This window comes from Hemibagrus wyckioides, linkage group LG17 (assembly GCF_019097595.1).
Source record: "Hemibagrus wyckioides isolate EC202008001 linkage group LG17, SWU_Hwy_1.0, whole genome shotgun sequence".
NCBI lineage: Eukaryota > Metazoa > Chordata > Actinopteri > Siluriformes > Bagridae > Hemibagrus > Hemibagrus wyckioides.
Window position 1 is genome coordinate 17,709,975 of NC_080726.1, and position 16,941 is coordinate 17,726,915.

Consider the following 16,941-nt stretch of genomic DNA (forward strand, 5'->3'; position numbering starts at 1 on the left):
TACATGCCATCGCAGCGGGTTTGATTTCTTTAATCCATCACAAGCTGAAGTATGATGAAGAATGAGCTGTTACCAGAAAGGGTTGGGTTTGTAACAAAGAGCTACTGCATCATGAGATACGAGCATCCGCCAACATTCTAGTGGATTCTAGGAGGATGTGAGACTACAAATAATTCTTAAATCTGGTTACTGATTAGTTTTCCAGAACAGATGCTCAGACATTACTAGTTGTAATACCTATCTAATATATAAATCACATTTTTATATTAAAGCATTCATGGTACTATGTTGTTATGACAAACAGAGAAGTAATAAAACACATCATCACTGATAAGGTGACTTTTCTCTCATTTATATCACACACATGGAAGGAGTCTCCAGTGTCAGAGCCTTGTAACAAGTAAATACCTTTTACCACCTTTTTTTAAAATTCATAACTGGACCTTGTTCCATATATATCATACACTATACACACTTTGTCTACTGTTCAGTTAAATATTGCACTGTTCAGTACAACACAATACAACACTTCAGAAACATTTCCGCAGGCTGGTTTCATATCTGAACACACCTGTTTGTGTTGTATTCCTTATGTACATTTATTTTAACATTAATAAGATATCATGCTATAATGGTGTAAGAGTGTGTTGGGGGAAAAATTAATTAAGGGATTTAAACTCCAGGTTTTTTATATGAAGGTGAATCAAGTTGTATATGGTACTTCAATAAAGAAAAGCCACACCCAGACAGTTTATACTATACACACCAGTGTAGGTCATGTGTGTGTGTGTGTGTGTGTGTGTGTGTGTGTGTGTGTGTGTGTGTGAACAATTTGAACAATTTATTTCAAGCCAACCAAGCAAGTAATTGGTCTGATGAGGAAACCCAGCAACGGGTCCCAGTGGAGAAGGAAGAAGACAGCATTGAAGAGATGGACTGCACCACACCCAACCACTGTGTGTGTGTGTGTGTGTGTGTGTGTGTGTGAGTGTGAGTGAGAGAAGCACCTCTTTTCATATCCTTCTCAACCTACACCACAGAGCATTGTAAATGAAGGAGTCACCCAAGTGAGCAAAGACGGAAAGGATTAGAAGCAGAAGGAGATTGTTGTGGTGTAAGATGTGGATGGAGGGATAAATGGAAAGGAGGGATAAATGGAAGGGAAGGAGGGGAGGGGTAAACCCTATCCGCAGCACACTCTATATACGAGGAAAGCCCTCCTGTATGGTGTATCCCCGTCACGTCCCGGTTCCTCATTCAGCACCACCCACCACATCACATCACATCATTGCGCCAGCAAAGTGCGTAATTTCTCATCAGTTATATTTTTGCGCATTTTTAAAAAAAAAAAATCTTATTCATATCCTTAAGCATGAAGATTTCTCGCAGATCCTAAGATACAGGATACAATCCTGTACAAGTCTGCAAGGCTTCTTCCCTCTAAAAGCGGAGTGATCCAGGCTTGTGGAGCCGCGCCGACATTAAATATCCGTCACAGGGATTCAGGGATTAAATGCATAATGATCAGCGTCTCTGCAGCCCAATCTAAAGCCACCCAAACGAATTATTCAGAAATTATTCAACGCGTTCTCTTGCTTTCAGTCTACAGTGAACACGTACGACATGTACAACCAGAATAGGAAAAAAAAGTAATGTGCTAAATATGTAAAGACGCTATAATGGAGCGCGTCTCCAGGCAAACTTATAAACACCATGCAGCACCGGAGTAAGAATCACGCGCACGCACATTACACGCAAATCCCAAGCAAACTGTTGGGTCAGAAATCTAACAAACTTTGCATGCGTCTTAATTTTTGCATTAAAACGCATGAAGATCCAGGTAGTGCTGATGCTCATATCAAACCGCAATATAAACCAAAAAAAAAAATCTTACCTTAACCTTAGGAATATAACGTGCAGTTCAAGGCGAGCGGGAGCACGAGCATGGTGATGGAGCACACACTGAAATACAGCTCCGAGATTTAGTTATTTATTTAATATATATATTTTTTTTTTCCCTTTGATGGTTGCACTCGCTGTCACACTGTTGACACTCTGTGCTTTCTTGTCTACACTGTGGCTCGCGCTGACAAGCATCCGGGCAGCCGAGCACGAGGAGGGAGGGTAGTGGAGCACGAGCACGCGTGCTGAGCCAAGCAAAGTGATGAGCACGCGCATTTTCTTTCTTTCTTTTTTTTTGCCCCTGGATTTATTACGGAGAGACTGAGTGCCAGCGTAATAAAGCGGAATAAATAAATAAATAATTCATTGGGTGCAGAAAAAATACCCTAAACTAATCAGTTTAATGTGTGACTAAGTAATTAAAACCCTTTAAAGAAAATTGCATGGAAAATATTTAGTTTAACATTCAGTTGGATTAAGAGGCCTTGATGCATTCCATGATGAAGAAATGACTGAGTGGTGAATTATGTCCATCAAAACCAATGGGCGGAATCTAACCTCGGAGCCACTCGGCCTCAGTCATGACTAATCGATAGCAGACTGCTCAAGATGGGTCCACGTCAATCACCCTGATGAAAATCCAGCTTAAACTGGTTTTACTGTGTGCGAATCTAGCAGTCATTTTACGATTATTAATCAGTCCCTTAAGGATTTCACTGAGGTTTTTCTGTGAGCGCTTTATTTTGCTGCAGCTCTTTAAAAATGTGCACCTTTTTGCTTTTCTTTTTTTTTTTTCAAAACTACTTGAAATGGCGAAATTGCAAGCACAGGATCCTTCTTTTAACCTCCTGCCAGTGAAGACATATGTAATTACACATGAATGGTAGAGTACTTTGGCTGCACGTTGTGATGACGTCATACCTCAAGTAAATCTGCAGAAAACCTGATGTAATTTTGAAACATTGCAAGAACCTCAGATTATCACAGCATTTGATTGATTACGTGTTAAATTCTCTGATAACAAAATCACCAAACCCTGGGGGGACTGATTACTTGTCATATGAGTTCCCGGTAAGAATTCTACAACCATCTATGAAAAACATAAGACAGTTGATCTCAACTCACAACCCAAGATGATCCTTCAGTGTGTGCGATTGTTCCTGCGACAGCAAAAAAATATCTTACACTGTAAACCCAGCATTAGTCTGAACGGCCGAGCTGATCGATGTGGACAGCGTCTTTCTGAGCTGGTGGATTTCTGAATTATTGATACTAACGTTATCTGGTAGCCATCATAAAGATGGTCTACAAGTTTGACTAGCTCAGCCTGTGGCTTGGCAGCTGGTTTGATTGTACAGTAAAGAGAATATACACATACTGATTCAAGGCAGATTTATGCTTCCATTTGCTAAATGAATGCAGAATCTTCCAACATCTTCTCCTCCTACAGCACTTTATTACAGACTCTGCTGATCAGAGTGAATGGATCAGTGAATAGATCTGTTTAAATAATGAGATGGAGACATCAACGCTCCAAAAGTTCTTATGCAACATAAACAGTTTGGAGGCAACAGTTTAACCAGATTCAGATAATTAAACTCTACACACAAAATCAATGAATCAATTGGAACAGATCCTTCGATCAAGATTGCTCGCTCTCATTAACATGAAGGAGGATGTTAAACATGATGGATGATGCTGACCAGTTTAATTGTTTCATGTCATGCGCCAGTGCATCAGCACCAAAGAAATGAATGGTTAAATAAATAAATAAATTACTAAATAAATACATGCAGTTTAATAAATCTTGAAATTAAATACATTTTATTTTGAATATGTATGTAATTTATATAATTGTTTCATGTTTTAAATATTTCACTGTTCATTTAGATTAAATAATATTATCCCTTTAATCCTTATGACAAATAATGCTGCAAATTATGCAAATTTATCTATCTTTTTTTTTATTGAACATTAGATATTTGTAATTTTGTTTATTATTAATAGTATTAATTATTTATTGATTGATTTGTGGTGTTTTATTTATTATTATTATTTTTATTTTTTTTTGGATTATTTTTTTAAATGTTCAGAACTAGTGTAAATAGAGTAACAAGGCTTCCTCTTCTTGTACAAACCTGCTTCCTTTTTTCCCTTGTTTTCCATCTATGTAGTAATTCGACTCTTCTGCCTCACACTTTAATGACATCCTAGCAGATTTGTAATGTTAGTCATTGGCTTATTTCACTGTTGAATTTGAGAACGTCTGTTTAATCACATGTGTAAACTTCATCTCTGGTTTTAATTCCACAGGCTGCTGCTGCTGATAAAAATCTCCACTCTTTATATAACAGCCGGTTGTTTTTTGTCACTGTCACCCTGCAGATGTCATCGCGTTAGACGTGCAGGTTTCTGTAAAACTGCTTTGTGTTAATGTTTACGTTAAAAAGTGCAATAGGAATCAGTTCATTAAAAAAAAAAAGCTTTTCTACATGGTCTGTGTAACTAAACTTGTCTGAGAATGAGGGGCATTTGTCTGGATGTGTGTATAGTGGAAGTTTTATCCACACACACACACACAGGGAAATTCTTGAGCACACCAAACTACTCCTGAGAATTTTGCATTTACTTTCAGGATCCTTTCATGTCTTCACCCTATGAACTTTTCCCTATTTATGTAGCTGTAATTTTTGAAAGCAGGACACACAAGTACACAAAACTCAAGGTGATATTTATTAAGGACAATCCAAGTATCATCATCCATAGAGAAATCAGAGCGCAAGCAGATACTAACAAAATAGAGCGATTAAATCACAACACAGGGAAAAGTTTTGGTGAGACACCAAAACTAGGACACATTAAACTACAAAACACTTGGGAAATAAAGCATGATAAAAAAAGCAGTGTATAAAAATCCAAAGGATTGAAGGGCAAGACACAGAAGAGGTAAACACAATAGGATAATGAATTAATGGCAGTACAAAAGCAGAAAATGTGAGCAAAAATGTGAAACCAACATGAAAGTCACGCCGGGAGACTGAACTTGTGACAACTGATTGACAATGGGATTTTCTCACAATATCTGTGTGATTTGTTGCAGTACAAGAACCTTTGAAAGCTTGGCTGATACCTGCCCACTGTATCCAATCCCTTCCACTATGCTCCAGAACATCTTGCTTGACCTCCTGTCCTTTATCGCCACTGTCATCAATGGATCCATAGCATCTAGCCATGTAGCAAGGGTTATCCTGTCCTGAAGAAACCTGCTCTGGATCCCTCAGACATCAGCAACTACAGACCGGTATCACTTATCTCCTGTCTTTCTAAAATACTTGAACGCATTGTTTATAATGAACTATCTGTCTATCTCTTTCAGAACAACCTCTAAGATCCCAACCAGTCTGTCTTCAAAGCAGCACATTCCACAAAGACTGCCTATTTGGTTATCGCTGAGAAACTACATGCTGCTAGATCAGCCAGTCATTCGTCAACCACAAGACTCTCATCCACCCTCTGGAGTCTTGGAGTTCATGGAACAGCATGGGAATAATTTGCTTCCTACCTGGTTGGTCACTCATATCAGGTAACATGGAGGGGCTCAACATCTGCTCCACGCAGAGTCTCCACTGGTGACCCACAAGGCTATATACTCAGTTTCTTGGCAAAGTTATATTCTCACATAGGTTCTCTTACCACTGCTATGCCGATGACAACTTATCTTCTCCTTCTCTCCCTCATACCACAGCTTCTGCTCGGATCTCAGCATGTCTGACAGACATATCATCATGGATGACGGCTCATCATTTGAAACTCAATTCCAGCAAAATTGGAACTGCTGGTCATCCCAGGTGATTCATCCCCAGCCCAGGATCTCGCAATATCTCTGAACAACTCCCTGATCTCCCTTTCAGCCACTGTCAGCAGCCTTGGGATAACCACAGACAAACAACTGTCCTTTTCCTCCCATATTACTAATGTCACACGCTCAGGTCAGTTTCTTCTGTAAAACATCAGAAGGATTTGGCCATTTTTATCCACACAGGTTGCTCAAGTGCTTGTTCAGTCTCTAGTCATTTCAAGACTGGACTACTGCAACTCTCTACTGGTAGGTCTGAATGCAATTCATCCTCTGCAAATGATCCAAAATGCACCCCACTGCTGTGTTCCCTCCACTGGCTTCCGGTAGCTGCATGCATCAGATTCAAATCGTTTCTCGTCTCTTTCCACCTATCCCTATCTTCTGCATCCTCAACACTTGCACCCACTAGCTTCATATCCTCATTTATTACATCCATATACCTCCTCTTTGGCCTTCCTCTTTGCCTCCTTCCTGGCAGCTCCATGTTCAACATTCTCCTACCAATATACTCACTCTCCCTCCTCTGAACATGTCCAAACCATCTTTATCTGGCCTCCCTAACTTTGTCCCCCAAACGTCCAACATGAGCTGTCCCTTTGATGTACTCGATCCTAATACTGTCCAGCCGTGCCACTCCCAAAGAGAACCTCAACATCTTCAGCTCTGCTACCTCCAGCTCTGACTCCTGTTTCTTCCTCAGTGACACTGTCTCTAAACCATACAGCATGGCCGGTCTCACCACTGTCTTGTACACCTTCCCCTTGATTCTCACTGATATTTTTCTATCACACAGAACTCCCAACGCCTTTCTCCACCCATTCCAACCTGCCTGCACTCGCTTCTTTACCTCTTTCCCACACTCTTCATTACTCTGGACTGTTGACCCCAAGTATCTAAACTCCTGTACCTTCTTCACCTCTTCACCCTGTAATCTTACTGTTCCACTTCCCTCCCTTTCATTCACACACATGTACTCAGTCTTACTACGACTGACTTTCATTCCTCTTCTCTCCAGTGCAAACCTCCACCTCTCCAGATTTTCCTCCACCTGCTCCCTGCTCTCACTACAGATCACAGTGTTCAAGGAGACTCCTGTCTGACCTCCTCTGACAACTGGTCCATCACCATAGCAAACAGGAAGGGGCTCAGAGCCGATCCCTGATGCAGTCCCAACTCCTCTGTCTGACCTACAACACACCTCACCACTGTCCTGCTCCTCTCATACATGTCCTGCACCACTCTGACATACTTCTCTGCTACTCCTGACTTTCTCATACAGTACCACAGCTCTTCTCAAGTCTACAAACACACAGTGCAACTCTCTGACCATCCCTATACTTCTCCATCAAAATTCTCAGAGCAAAAATTGCATCTCTTGTGCTTTTTCTGGGCATGAAGCCATACTGGTGCTCACAAATTTCCACTACCTTCCTTAACCTAGCTTCCACTACTCTTTCCCATAGCTTCATTGTATGGCTCATCAACTTTATCCCCCTGTAGTTGCTGCAACTCTGCACGTCAGCCTTATTCTTAAATATCGGCACAAATACACTACTTCTCCATTCCTCGGGCATCTTCTCACTCTAAAACCCTGTTTAACAAACTAGTTAAAAATTCCACTGCTGCTCCTAGACACTTCCAGACCTCCACCGGGATGTCGTCAGGACCAACTGCCTTTCCACTTTTAATCCTCTTCAAAGCCTGCCTGACTTCATCCTTTCTAATCTTATCTACTTTCTGTTCCACAGAGTTCACCAGAGTTTTTCCCTCTCATTTTCCTCATTCATCAGCTCTTCAAAGTACTCCTTCCATCTCCTCTATACACTCTCCTCACTTGTGAGTACCTTTCCATCTCTATCCTTAATAACTCTAACTTGCTGCACATCCTTCCCATCTCAATCCCTCTGCCTAGCTAACCTGTACAAGTCCTTCTCTCCTTCTCTAGTGTCTAACCTAGTGTATCACTCATCATATGCCTTCTGCTTGGCCTTAGACACCTCCCTCTTCACTCTGCACTAGCTCCTTGTATTCCTGCCTACTCTCTTCAGTCCTGTCCATGTCTCACTTCTTCTTGGCTAACCTCTTCCTCTGAATACTATCCTGAACTTCCTCATTCCACCACCAAGTCTCCTTATCTTCTTTCCTCCTTCCAGCTGACACACCCAGCACCTTTCTTCCTGTCTCCCTGATCACTTCTGCTGTAGTTTCCCAGTCATCTGGCAGCACTACCTGACCACCCAGTGCCTGCCTCAACTTCTGTCTAAATTCCTCACAACATTCTTCCTTTTCAGCTTCGACCACTTGGTTTTCTTCTCCATCTCTATCTTTGACCTCTTCTTCATATAGACCATCAAAGTCATCCTACACACCACCATCCTATGCTGTCTGGCTACACCCTCTCCCACTACCACTTTACAGTCACTAATCTCTTTCAGATTGCCTCTTCTACATAAGATGTAGTCTACCTGTGTGCTCCTATCCTCACTCTTGTAAGTCACTCTATGGTCCTCCCTCTTCTGAAAATAAGTGTTAATGTCCATCCAGCCATGTCCATCCTCTTAGCAAAGTCCACTACCCTCTGCCCTTCAAGGTTCCTTTCCTTAACTCCAAACTTGCCCACCACCTCCTCATCACCTGTGTTCCCCTTACCCATTAAAATCTGCTCCTATCACCACTCTCTCACCCATGGGAATACTCTCTACCACCTCATCTAATTCACCCAAGAATCTGTCCTTCTCTTCTAACTCACAACCTACCTGTGGGGCATAACCACTAACAACATGCAACATCACCCCTTCAGTCTCTAACTTCAGACTCATCACCCTATCTGACACTCTCTTCTCCTCCAGAACATTCCTCACAAACTCCTCCTTCAGGACCACACCTACCCCATTTCTCTTACTATCTACACCATAATAAAACAGCTTGAATCCTGCTCCTATACTACGAGCCTTGCTACCCTTCCACCTGGTCTCCTGTACACACAGTATATCCACCTTCCTTCTCTTCATCATATCAACCAGCTCTCTACCTTTCCCTGTCATAGTACCAACAATCAGAGTTCCTATTCTCAGTCCTACACTCTTACCTTTCCTCTTCTCTCTCTGTCTACACACTCTCCTCCCTCCTTCGACCACTTCTTCGACCAACAGTAGCCCATTTTCCACTGGTGCCCTGTAGGTCAATGGCGTCGATGGCCTCGATCCGGTATGAAATTCAGAGTACTGATTAAGTTTGGCAATGTTTTACGCCGGATTTCCTTCCTGACACAACCCTTGTGTTGAACTAGTATTAATTGGTAGAGACTTCAAAGCACTCTTGTATTTCGCTCTGGATAAAAGTGTCTGCCAAATACCAGAAATGTAAATGTAAATATCATCTCTGGGAAATCTTTCTGTCAGCTTCACACATTCACATCCTGGTATTTTGGCCAGACTCCAGCTTTAGAAGGCTGGATGGAGACTGTTGGTGTACAGCAGGTTACAAACCGAGTCATTTTGTAAAACTAAATGTTTACTCCATGATTAAAAAAAAGGAAATTTATTCAGGCTTCATCTAATTAAATCCACATACATTTGCATATTTAAAAAAAAAATCCAGTTGCTGTTTGAAATTAGAATTAAAACATTCATTCCAATATGAACACACTCCAGCAAAAAGACTTAAATTTTGTCCAATCAAAAAAATCTAAATTAAACAGATTTCTATGTTGTTTGTCAGTATAAAATCCTTTTAAATCCTATTAAAAAAAAGTTTTGAAAAATTCCTCTGTAATGAATGAGGATGTAAAATGTAATGAATGCAGGTCATCCTGAGATTTTTTATCTAAACAATGTGGGAAATTGTATTTTGAAGTCTTCCATGTCTTTCCACTGTACTAAGTGAGGTTGAAATGGTGATCGATGTGATAGATGTGGCGATTCCAGCTGAAAGCAACATATAGAAGGATGGGGAAAAAAAGAAGAGAAGTCCCAGAAGCTGGGATGTGGAAGGTGAAATCCAAAGGCACACCATCTGAGGTCTCTGTCCAAAAGAGTGCAGGCGTAGAAAAGATACTGAGCAGAAACTCTCAGGACCTGAGATTTATAATGAAACATCAAGCTTTTTAGGGATATATGACATAAAATGACTAACCCCAAGAGGGTTTCATCTACATCCTTCTTCAAACTTGCTGAGCTTTATAAACAGTCATTGAAACACACAGCTACATTTTTCTGACATCTAATTGAGTAAACCTGCTGAAATTTCTCAAAAAGCATTAAAAAAATGATTAATTTCTTTGTCGTAAGAAATAATGAAGTAGGTTCTTACCAGCAAAGCTGATTAAAATATGCATATTATAGGAAAAATAATCCCCCATGAAATGTGACAGTGCTCCTCCTGGTCTCTGCTCCTTGGTCCCTGTTTCCTGCTCCCTGCTACCTAGCCCTTGCTCAATGCTCCTTGCTCCCTGCTATCTTTGTCCCTGCTCCTTGCTTCATGGTCCCTTCTCCTTGGTTCCTGGTCCCTGCTCCTTGGTTCCTGGTCCCTGCTCCCTGCTCATTGGTCCCTGCTCCCTGCTCATTGGTCCCTGCTTCATGGACCCTGCTGCCTGCTCCTTGGTTTCTGCTCCCCACTCCATGTTTCCTGCTCCCTGCATCTTGGTCCCTGCTACCTAGTTCCTGTTACCTGCTCCCTGGCTATAGCCCTGCCTCTCTGCATAGCCCTCATGAGCCCTTCTTTTAATATGTGAGTCTGCAACCTGCCACTACTTCAGCTGTTAATCTTTTATAGTTAATAACACAGGCAGAGGCGTGGGGTGAAAAACGTCATCTCGCATTCATCAGCAAGTCCTTCAACATCTTTCCACTCTGCGTAATTTAGCTTCATAACTGCCACAAGCTAAAGCTAATGTCAATCTTCATCACAGCTTTATTCTAAAAAAGTGCAGTTTAGGTTGATAAGATACTGTAGGCCCTGTGTGATGTTTATGAGATTGTGTTTACCTTACATTTAACATGAAATGCTGATGAACTGAAACAGATCCCGATGAACTAAATCAAGCGTACCTTGTAAAATTGTGATTTTTTAAAGAGGCTTTGAGGCTTGTGTGCATATATGCTATCAGCCAAGGGATGAATTGTGTTCTGTTAGCAAAACCTGTTTACTATATATTATAGGATAACGTTAATAAAACACACACACACACACACACACACACACAGAGACTGAAACAAATGCCCTAATTAAGCACTAACGGTGTCGATGCAGTGGTACAGCAAAGACATTAACCTCAATGTTCCTGCTGTTCCCAGAGCTGAATTAAGACATCCCTTCAGGAGACACTGGAGAGCTTTTCTTCTTGCTCTTTTTGACATTTTTTTTCCAATTCTGCTTCTAAAGTCTGACTTTAGCACAAGCTTTCTATGATTGGTTCCTTCACTGTTTAAGCAACGTTTCCTCATCAAATGGACTCAAAATGTAATGAAAAATATTTATTCTGCCCGAAACCACAGTTTGAACTGCACATTTATTTCCATCTGTCAGTTCTAAAAACCCTGAATGTGTTTCAGAATGGTTTAGAATGACAGTAAAGGTGGCACAGAGTCAGACAGAGACTCCAGCACAGGTTTGCACCAGGATCACATATAGAGCTTGTTCCTCAGTGGTGCTCCTCTTCATCACAGGAACAGGAAATAAATCTCGAGATTTCAGCTGACACACTCGCATATTTATACATGATGAGTATATTCGTGGTTGGATCTATGTATCTAAACAGTTCTCATTATTGTTCCTCACCCTGAGAAGTGAAGCACCATCAGTACAGTGAATCATGGTGGTGGCAGCATCACCACATAGTGAAGTTTTTTTTTTGTGATTCAAAACCAAAACCTTGAACAAGATTTCCATCAAATCTAATCTAACTGTGAATCTGTGACAAGGATCAATAACATACAGGACACTCTTTCCTTTCCCTTAGTCTGTAGGCTAATTAGCTCACAGTGTGTTATTACAGCACATTCTAGCTTAGTAAAACATGGGACCTGGTGCTTTTACTTGCCTGGTGGGCTTGATTTGCCTCCGTATTATTTTATACGGTACCGATGTGTACGACTCATCAACCAACACATCAAGCAAGGGAACAAACACCTAATCAAATTTATACAGTGAATGTAAGAAATCACGGCTCCCTACGGAGGACAGAGCGTTCAGAGCAGTGCTGAGCAGACGGAGAGCTCTGGCAGCACACCACGTATCAGCCTGTAACAATCTGAGAGACAATGAGTCACTCTCTCTCTCTCTCTCTCTCTCTCTCACACACACACACACACACACAGAGAGAGTTAATGTGATTATCACTGCTTACATTTACAGAGTAAACTTCAGGCTTCTCTCTGACCTTTTAGCTTCTATAAAGTGAACAGTGTAAGGGTATGTGTAGTGGGTTGAGTGTGTGTGTGTGTGTGTGGGTTTGTGTGTGTGTGTGTGTGTGTGTAGAGAGAGAGAGAGGGAGAGAGACAGACAGAGTGTATTTATTATTTATTATTATTTGTTATTTTCTCCTTAATGTATTGATATTTCTATCACATTATGCACAGAAATTGCATATAAACATACATGACATCATGGTAGCAATATAGGATCATGTAAAATAAGCAATAACTCTATTAAAATTATTTCTCTTGAAAGAAAAATGAAATGAGAAAGAAACAAAGCCGTATGAAATTTTTCTGTGAGAAAATATAATAAATAAAAACTTCATGGATGAATATTTGGACCTTTTTTCTTCTCCTTTTTTCTTTTTTTTTTTGTTCATTTTCACACACACACAAACACACACACCCACACCATTAGGAAACTCAGAATACATTAAACCCCGTGGTAGGTGAGACAGCGCCCTCTGGCTGCCTGAACACTGAACTCTGCATCGATCCAACAAGATACACTACATTATTTTTATTTGTTCCTTTGTTCTTGGAGGGTGTCATTACTTTTAATTTAATATCACGTTGAAATGACAATATAATAAACCAAAATAACAGATATTGACGTAATATTGACAAAATATTAATAAATTAATAATAATAATAATAATAATAATAATAATAATAATAATAATAATAATAAATGCAAATAGTTTATGATATACTGCTGTGTATCTTGAATTAACATGATATTAAGTCAAAAGATTGAGATATTGAGGCTTATCAAGGCTCATTGATGCACGTGGGGAGCAATGTGTGATCCGATCCAACAGATCTACTGTTGCTCAAAGGTGTCAGAATACACAGTGCATCACAGTTTGTTTTGTATGGGGCTACATAGCTGCAGAACAGTCAAAGTGCCCATGCTGACCAGGTGCACCGCTGAAAGCACCAACAATGGGCACTTGAGCATCAGAACTGGACCACGGAGCAATGGAAGAAGGTGGCCTGGTCTGATGAATTACCTTTTCTTTTACATCAGGTGGATGGCCGGGTGCATGTGCATCACTTACCTGGGCAACACATGGCACCAGGATGCAGTATGGGAAGAAGACATACCGGCGGAGGCAATGTCATGCTTTGGGCTGGGAAACCTTGGGTTCTGCCATCCATGTGGATATTACCATCTATGTGGATATGTGGATATTACCATCTACCTAAGCATTGTTACAGACGATGTACACCCTTTCATGGAAATGGTATTCCCTGATAGCTGTGGCCTCTTTCAGCAGGATAATGCGCTGTGCCACAAAGCAAAAATGGTTCAGTAATGGTTTGATGACCACGACAACAAGTTTGAGGTGTTGACCTGGCCTCCAAATTCCCCAGATCTCAATCCAATCCTAATCCTAATTCTCCCTATTGACCAGCCTCCACTGGTTTCAGATTTAAGCAAATGACAAGCAAATAAATAAATAAATAACCAAATATGTAAAAATTGTCAGAATGAATAAATGTACTGTGCCTAGAGTAGCTATGGAAGTTAAAGATATTTCTTCTAAATGCACTTCAGGTTAGATGCTAACTGTATTTCGTTGCCTTGTACCCACATGTGCAGTGACAATAAAGTTGAATCTAATCTAATCTAATCTAATCTAATCTAATCTAATCTAATCTAATCTAATCTAATCTAATCTAATCTAATCTAATCTACAGAAAGCAGAGCTGGCTGACGTCACTACGCTGCTTTTCAAGAACTACAGACTTCTGAGGAAAAGGGTATAATTTTGTTTCTAATCTTGTAATTTTATGTTGTAATATTTAATGTTAAATATGCATCACCCTCTGTCTGTTTTGTATCATTGTGTAATGTATTTTTGGGTTGTTGTTGCTTTATTTTTTGCTGTCTAATGTGTCAATTCCTGCTACAGCTAGGGGTTAACGTCCAAGATTGCTGGTGTCTCCCACTTGCAAAACTTTTGTGCTCTGCCGACCCAGAAGAAGAGATAATGGATGCTGCGGTTGAAATGGGAGAGCATCTTGGTATGGATAACATAAACAATATTTTAGGAACTTCACATGTTGTAATTAGATCATGAACTCTGGACTGTTGCACAGACCCAAATCCTTACATGCATGTTTGGTCTTTCATCTGCAGACTCCAAAGGACTGACCTATGCTGCACAGCTGTGCTACATGGCTGCAATGGAGGAGCTGCAGATTTTACAGAGATACAGCTTTGAGCTCATTGGCTGTGACAGGTATTGGGTGTGTGTTTGTGTGAGAGCGCATGTGTATGATTATTTTTTCGACTTGCTACTGAGACATGTTTCTCTTTATACAGTCTGCCAGTCAGCCAATCAGCTTTGAGGGAAGCGATCGAACAAACTGAGGTGTACGAATACATATGCTCGTTGACCACAGGGCTTCCCCAGCCAAACTTCCAAGTCAGACTTTCTCTTTTTCTTTCAATTTAATATTCTTTTTACCTCAGTCAAATTTAAACATGAACCTTTCTGTCTTAGATCTTCAAGTGCTATCACGCCAGCAAGCTAGCTGAGTTTGGCCTTTTCGACCAAGCCTTTGAGTACTGCAAGACCACAATGGAAATGACCATTGCCTTTAAATACAATTATCAATATTTGTAAAACAGTTCCAAGGTTTTTAATGCAAAGTATTTAGCCAGTTTACTTTCCCTGTCTGTCTTGTAACTGTCTGAGAGGCTACACCAAGGGATGGGCAAAGAACCAGAGTGGCTGCTAAACCTTCGTCAACTGCAAGCAGACAAAGTGTTTAAGATGAAGAACTCCGAATGTGGCCTTTTGACTAGTGAGATGTTCACTCTCCAGCGTCCACATCAGGAAGTGTTCATCCACCATTTGGACATAAAATTGAACTTAAAGATTCACAGTTACGAATTTACAGTAATGATTTAAAGTATAGTAAATATTTATGGCACATGCCTGTCAGATATTTTACACATTACACTGGGCCAGAATAGTCTAATCAGTTCATATATTTGCATATAAAGTTTATTAAAATGTTTTAACCTAATATGGTCATATTTACATTAGTCTTTGGGTAAGAGACAGGGGGGATCATTAAAGGAGACATTAAATATGCAGAGTCTGTAAGCTTAAATGTGTAAGGTGTAAATTTATTTCTTGAGGGTTCTCTTGTAAAAACAATTGATTTATCACAAAGAGGGTGGAAAATGTGTTTCAGCAGGTAGTCATCTTTATGGTACCTTACTATACTCTGAGACGTTGACACACTTCTTATTTGTTACTGAATGACTGTATATTTATTTACCAGAAGTGTTTGAGTCTCTGTACACTCCGGGAGAGCTTCTGGGTGAAGGAGGCTTCGGGAGTGTCTTTGCAGGAATCTATAAGGCTGATGGAAAACAGGTAACGGGACTGCATGTCTACAGTTAACTTGCACTAAACAACACAATGCATCACAACTTGTGTGCTGTATACGTCTTAGTGAGGTTTTCGATAAGAGTGTAATTACGTGTTGTATATGTGAACTGGTTGCCATTAAATATTTGGGGAAGGAAATGAATGAGGATTTCATCACCATTGTAAGTAAACTTCCTTTACTTCTGAGATTTTGCACAGAAGTTATGTGTAGAATTGTGTCAGTTGAATTGTTCCATGTAACATCATAACAAATAATCCATAGTAGATACCCGAGTCATTACTAATCCAAGCCTTTGTACTGTAACGTTTCTGTTAACCGTAATTTAGATGTAATCACTCCACACCCATGCTAATATTTCAGCCTGGAGAGACAAACAGCCTTCCTCTGGAGATTGCATTCATGAAAATGGTGTCCAAGCCATATCTCCATGAGAATGTTCTGGAGCTGATCGAGTGGTTTGAGATGTCAGACCGCTACATCTTTATCTTGGAGCGACCCAGCCCCTGCACAGACCTCCGAAAATTCCTCAAAGGTCAAAAAGGTCGACTGTCAAAACCACTGGCACAACACATCATGTGTCAGGTGGTTAAGGCCGCTCGTCACTGCTGTGACTGTGGTGTCCTGCACCGTGATATCAACCCGGAGAATATTCTCATCAACACGGACACACTGCAGCCGAAACTGATGGCTGACTGGCTGTGGTGATTTGCTGCAGGACATCCCCTACAGATATTATGCAGGTAAATACATCATGGGTATTAGAAAGAATAAAAAAATGCAATGGAGAACCATTTTTGTGACATTGCTGATGGTGCTCCTTCTCTCTTTTTTACTCAGGAACTAGAGCTTACTTCCCACCTGAGTGGATATGTGAGGGAGAATATTTGGGTGTTCCTGCTACAGTCTGCAGTTTGGGAGTTCTTCTGTTTGACATGGTGTGTGGAGACCTGCGCTTCCAGTGCGAGGACGACGTCATTGCCCGGGACATGCACTTTGCTCACGGGCTGTCTCAAGGTGAGAAAGTCCAAACCCATCAAGCTTCCTCCGAAATCCTCCGCCACAAATGGTTTGAGGATCCTCAGAAGAATATCAAGGTGAGACATTAAGAAGAGGTGGCTTAGTGGTTAGCACCTCCAGCGTCCTGGGTTCGAGTCTCGCTCCCACTCACTGTGTGTGTGGAGTTTGCATGCTCTCTGGGTGCTCCGGTTTCCTCCCACAGTCCAAAAACACACTCCTAGGCTGATTGGCCGTAGTCTGTGATTGTGTGAGTGAATGGGTGTGTATGTGCCCTGCGATGGGTTGGCACTCTGTCCAGGGTGTATCCTGCCTTGATGTCCAATGACGCCTGAG

The 16,941-nt window shown here is 40.9% G+C and overlaps 1 protein-coding gene across 2 annotated transcripts in view; it reads right to left on the reverse strand.

The window, feature by feature from the left end:
* The window catches only part of slc8a2b (solute carrier family 8 member 2b), a 39,567-nt gene extending 37,497 nt beyond the window's left edge, over positions 1 to 2,070 (reverse strand). For both annotated transcript variants that reach the window (XM_058413362.1, XM_058413361.1), the window contains exon 1: positions 1,895 to 2,070. The gene's annotated coding sequence lies outside the window, so the exon portion shown is untranslated. The remainder of the gene's footprint in view (positions 1 to 1,894) is intronic.
* Between the last annotated feature and the right edge of the window lie 14,871 nt (positions 2,071 to 16,941).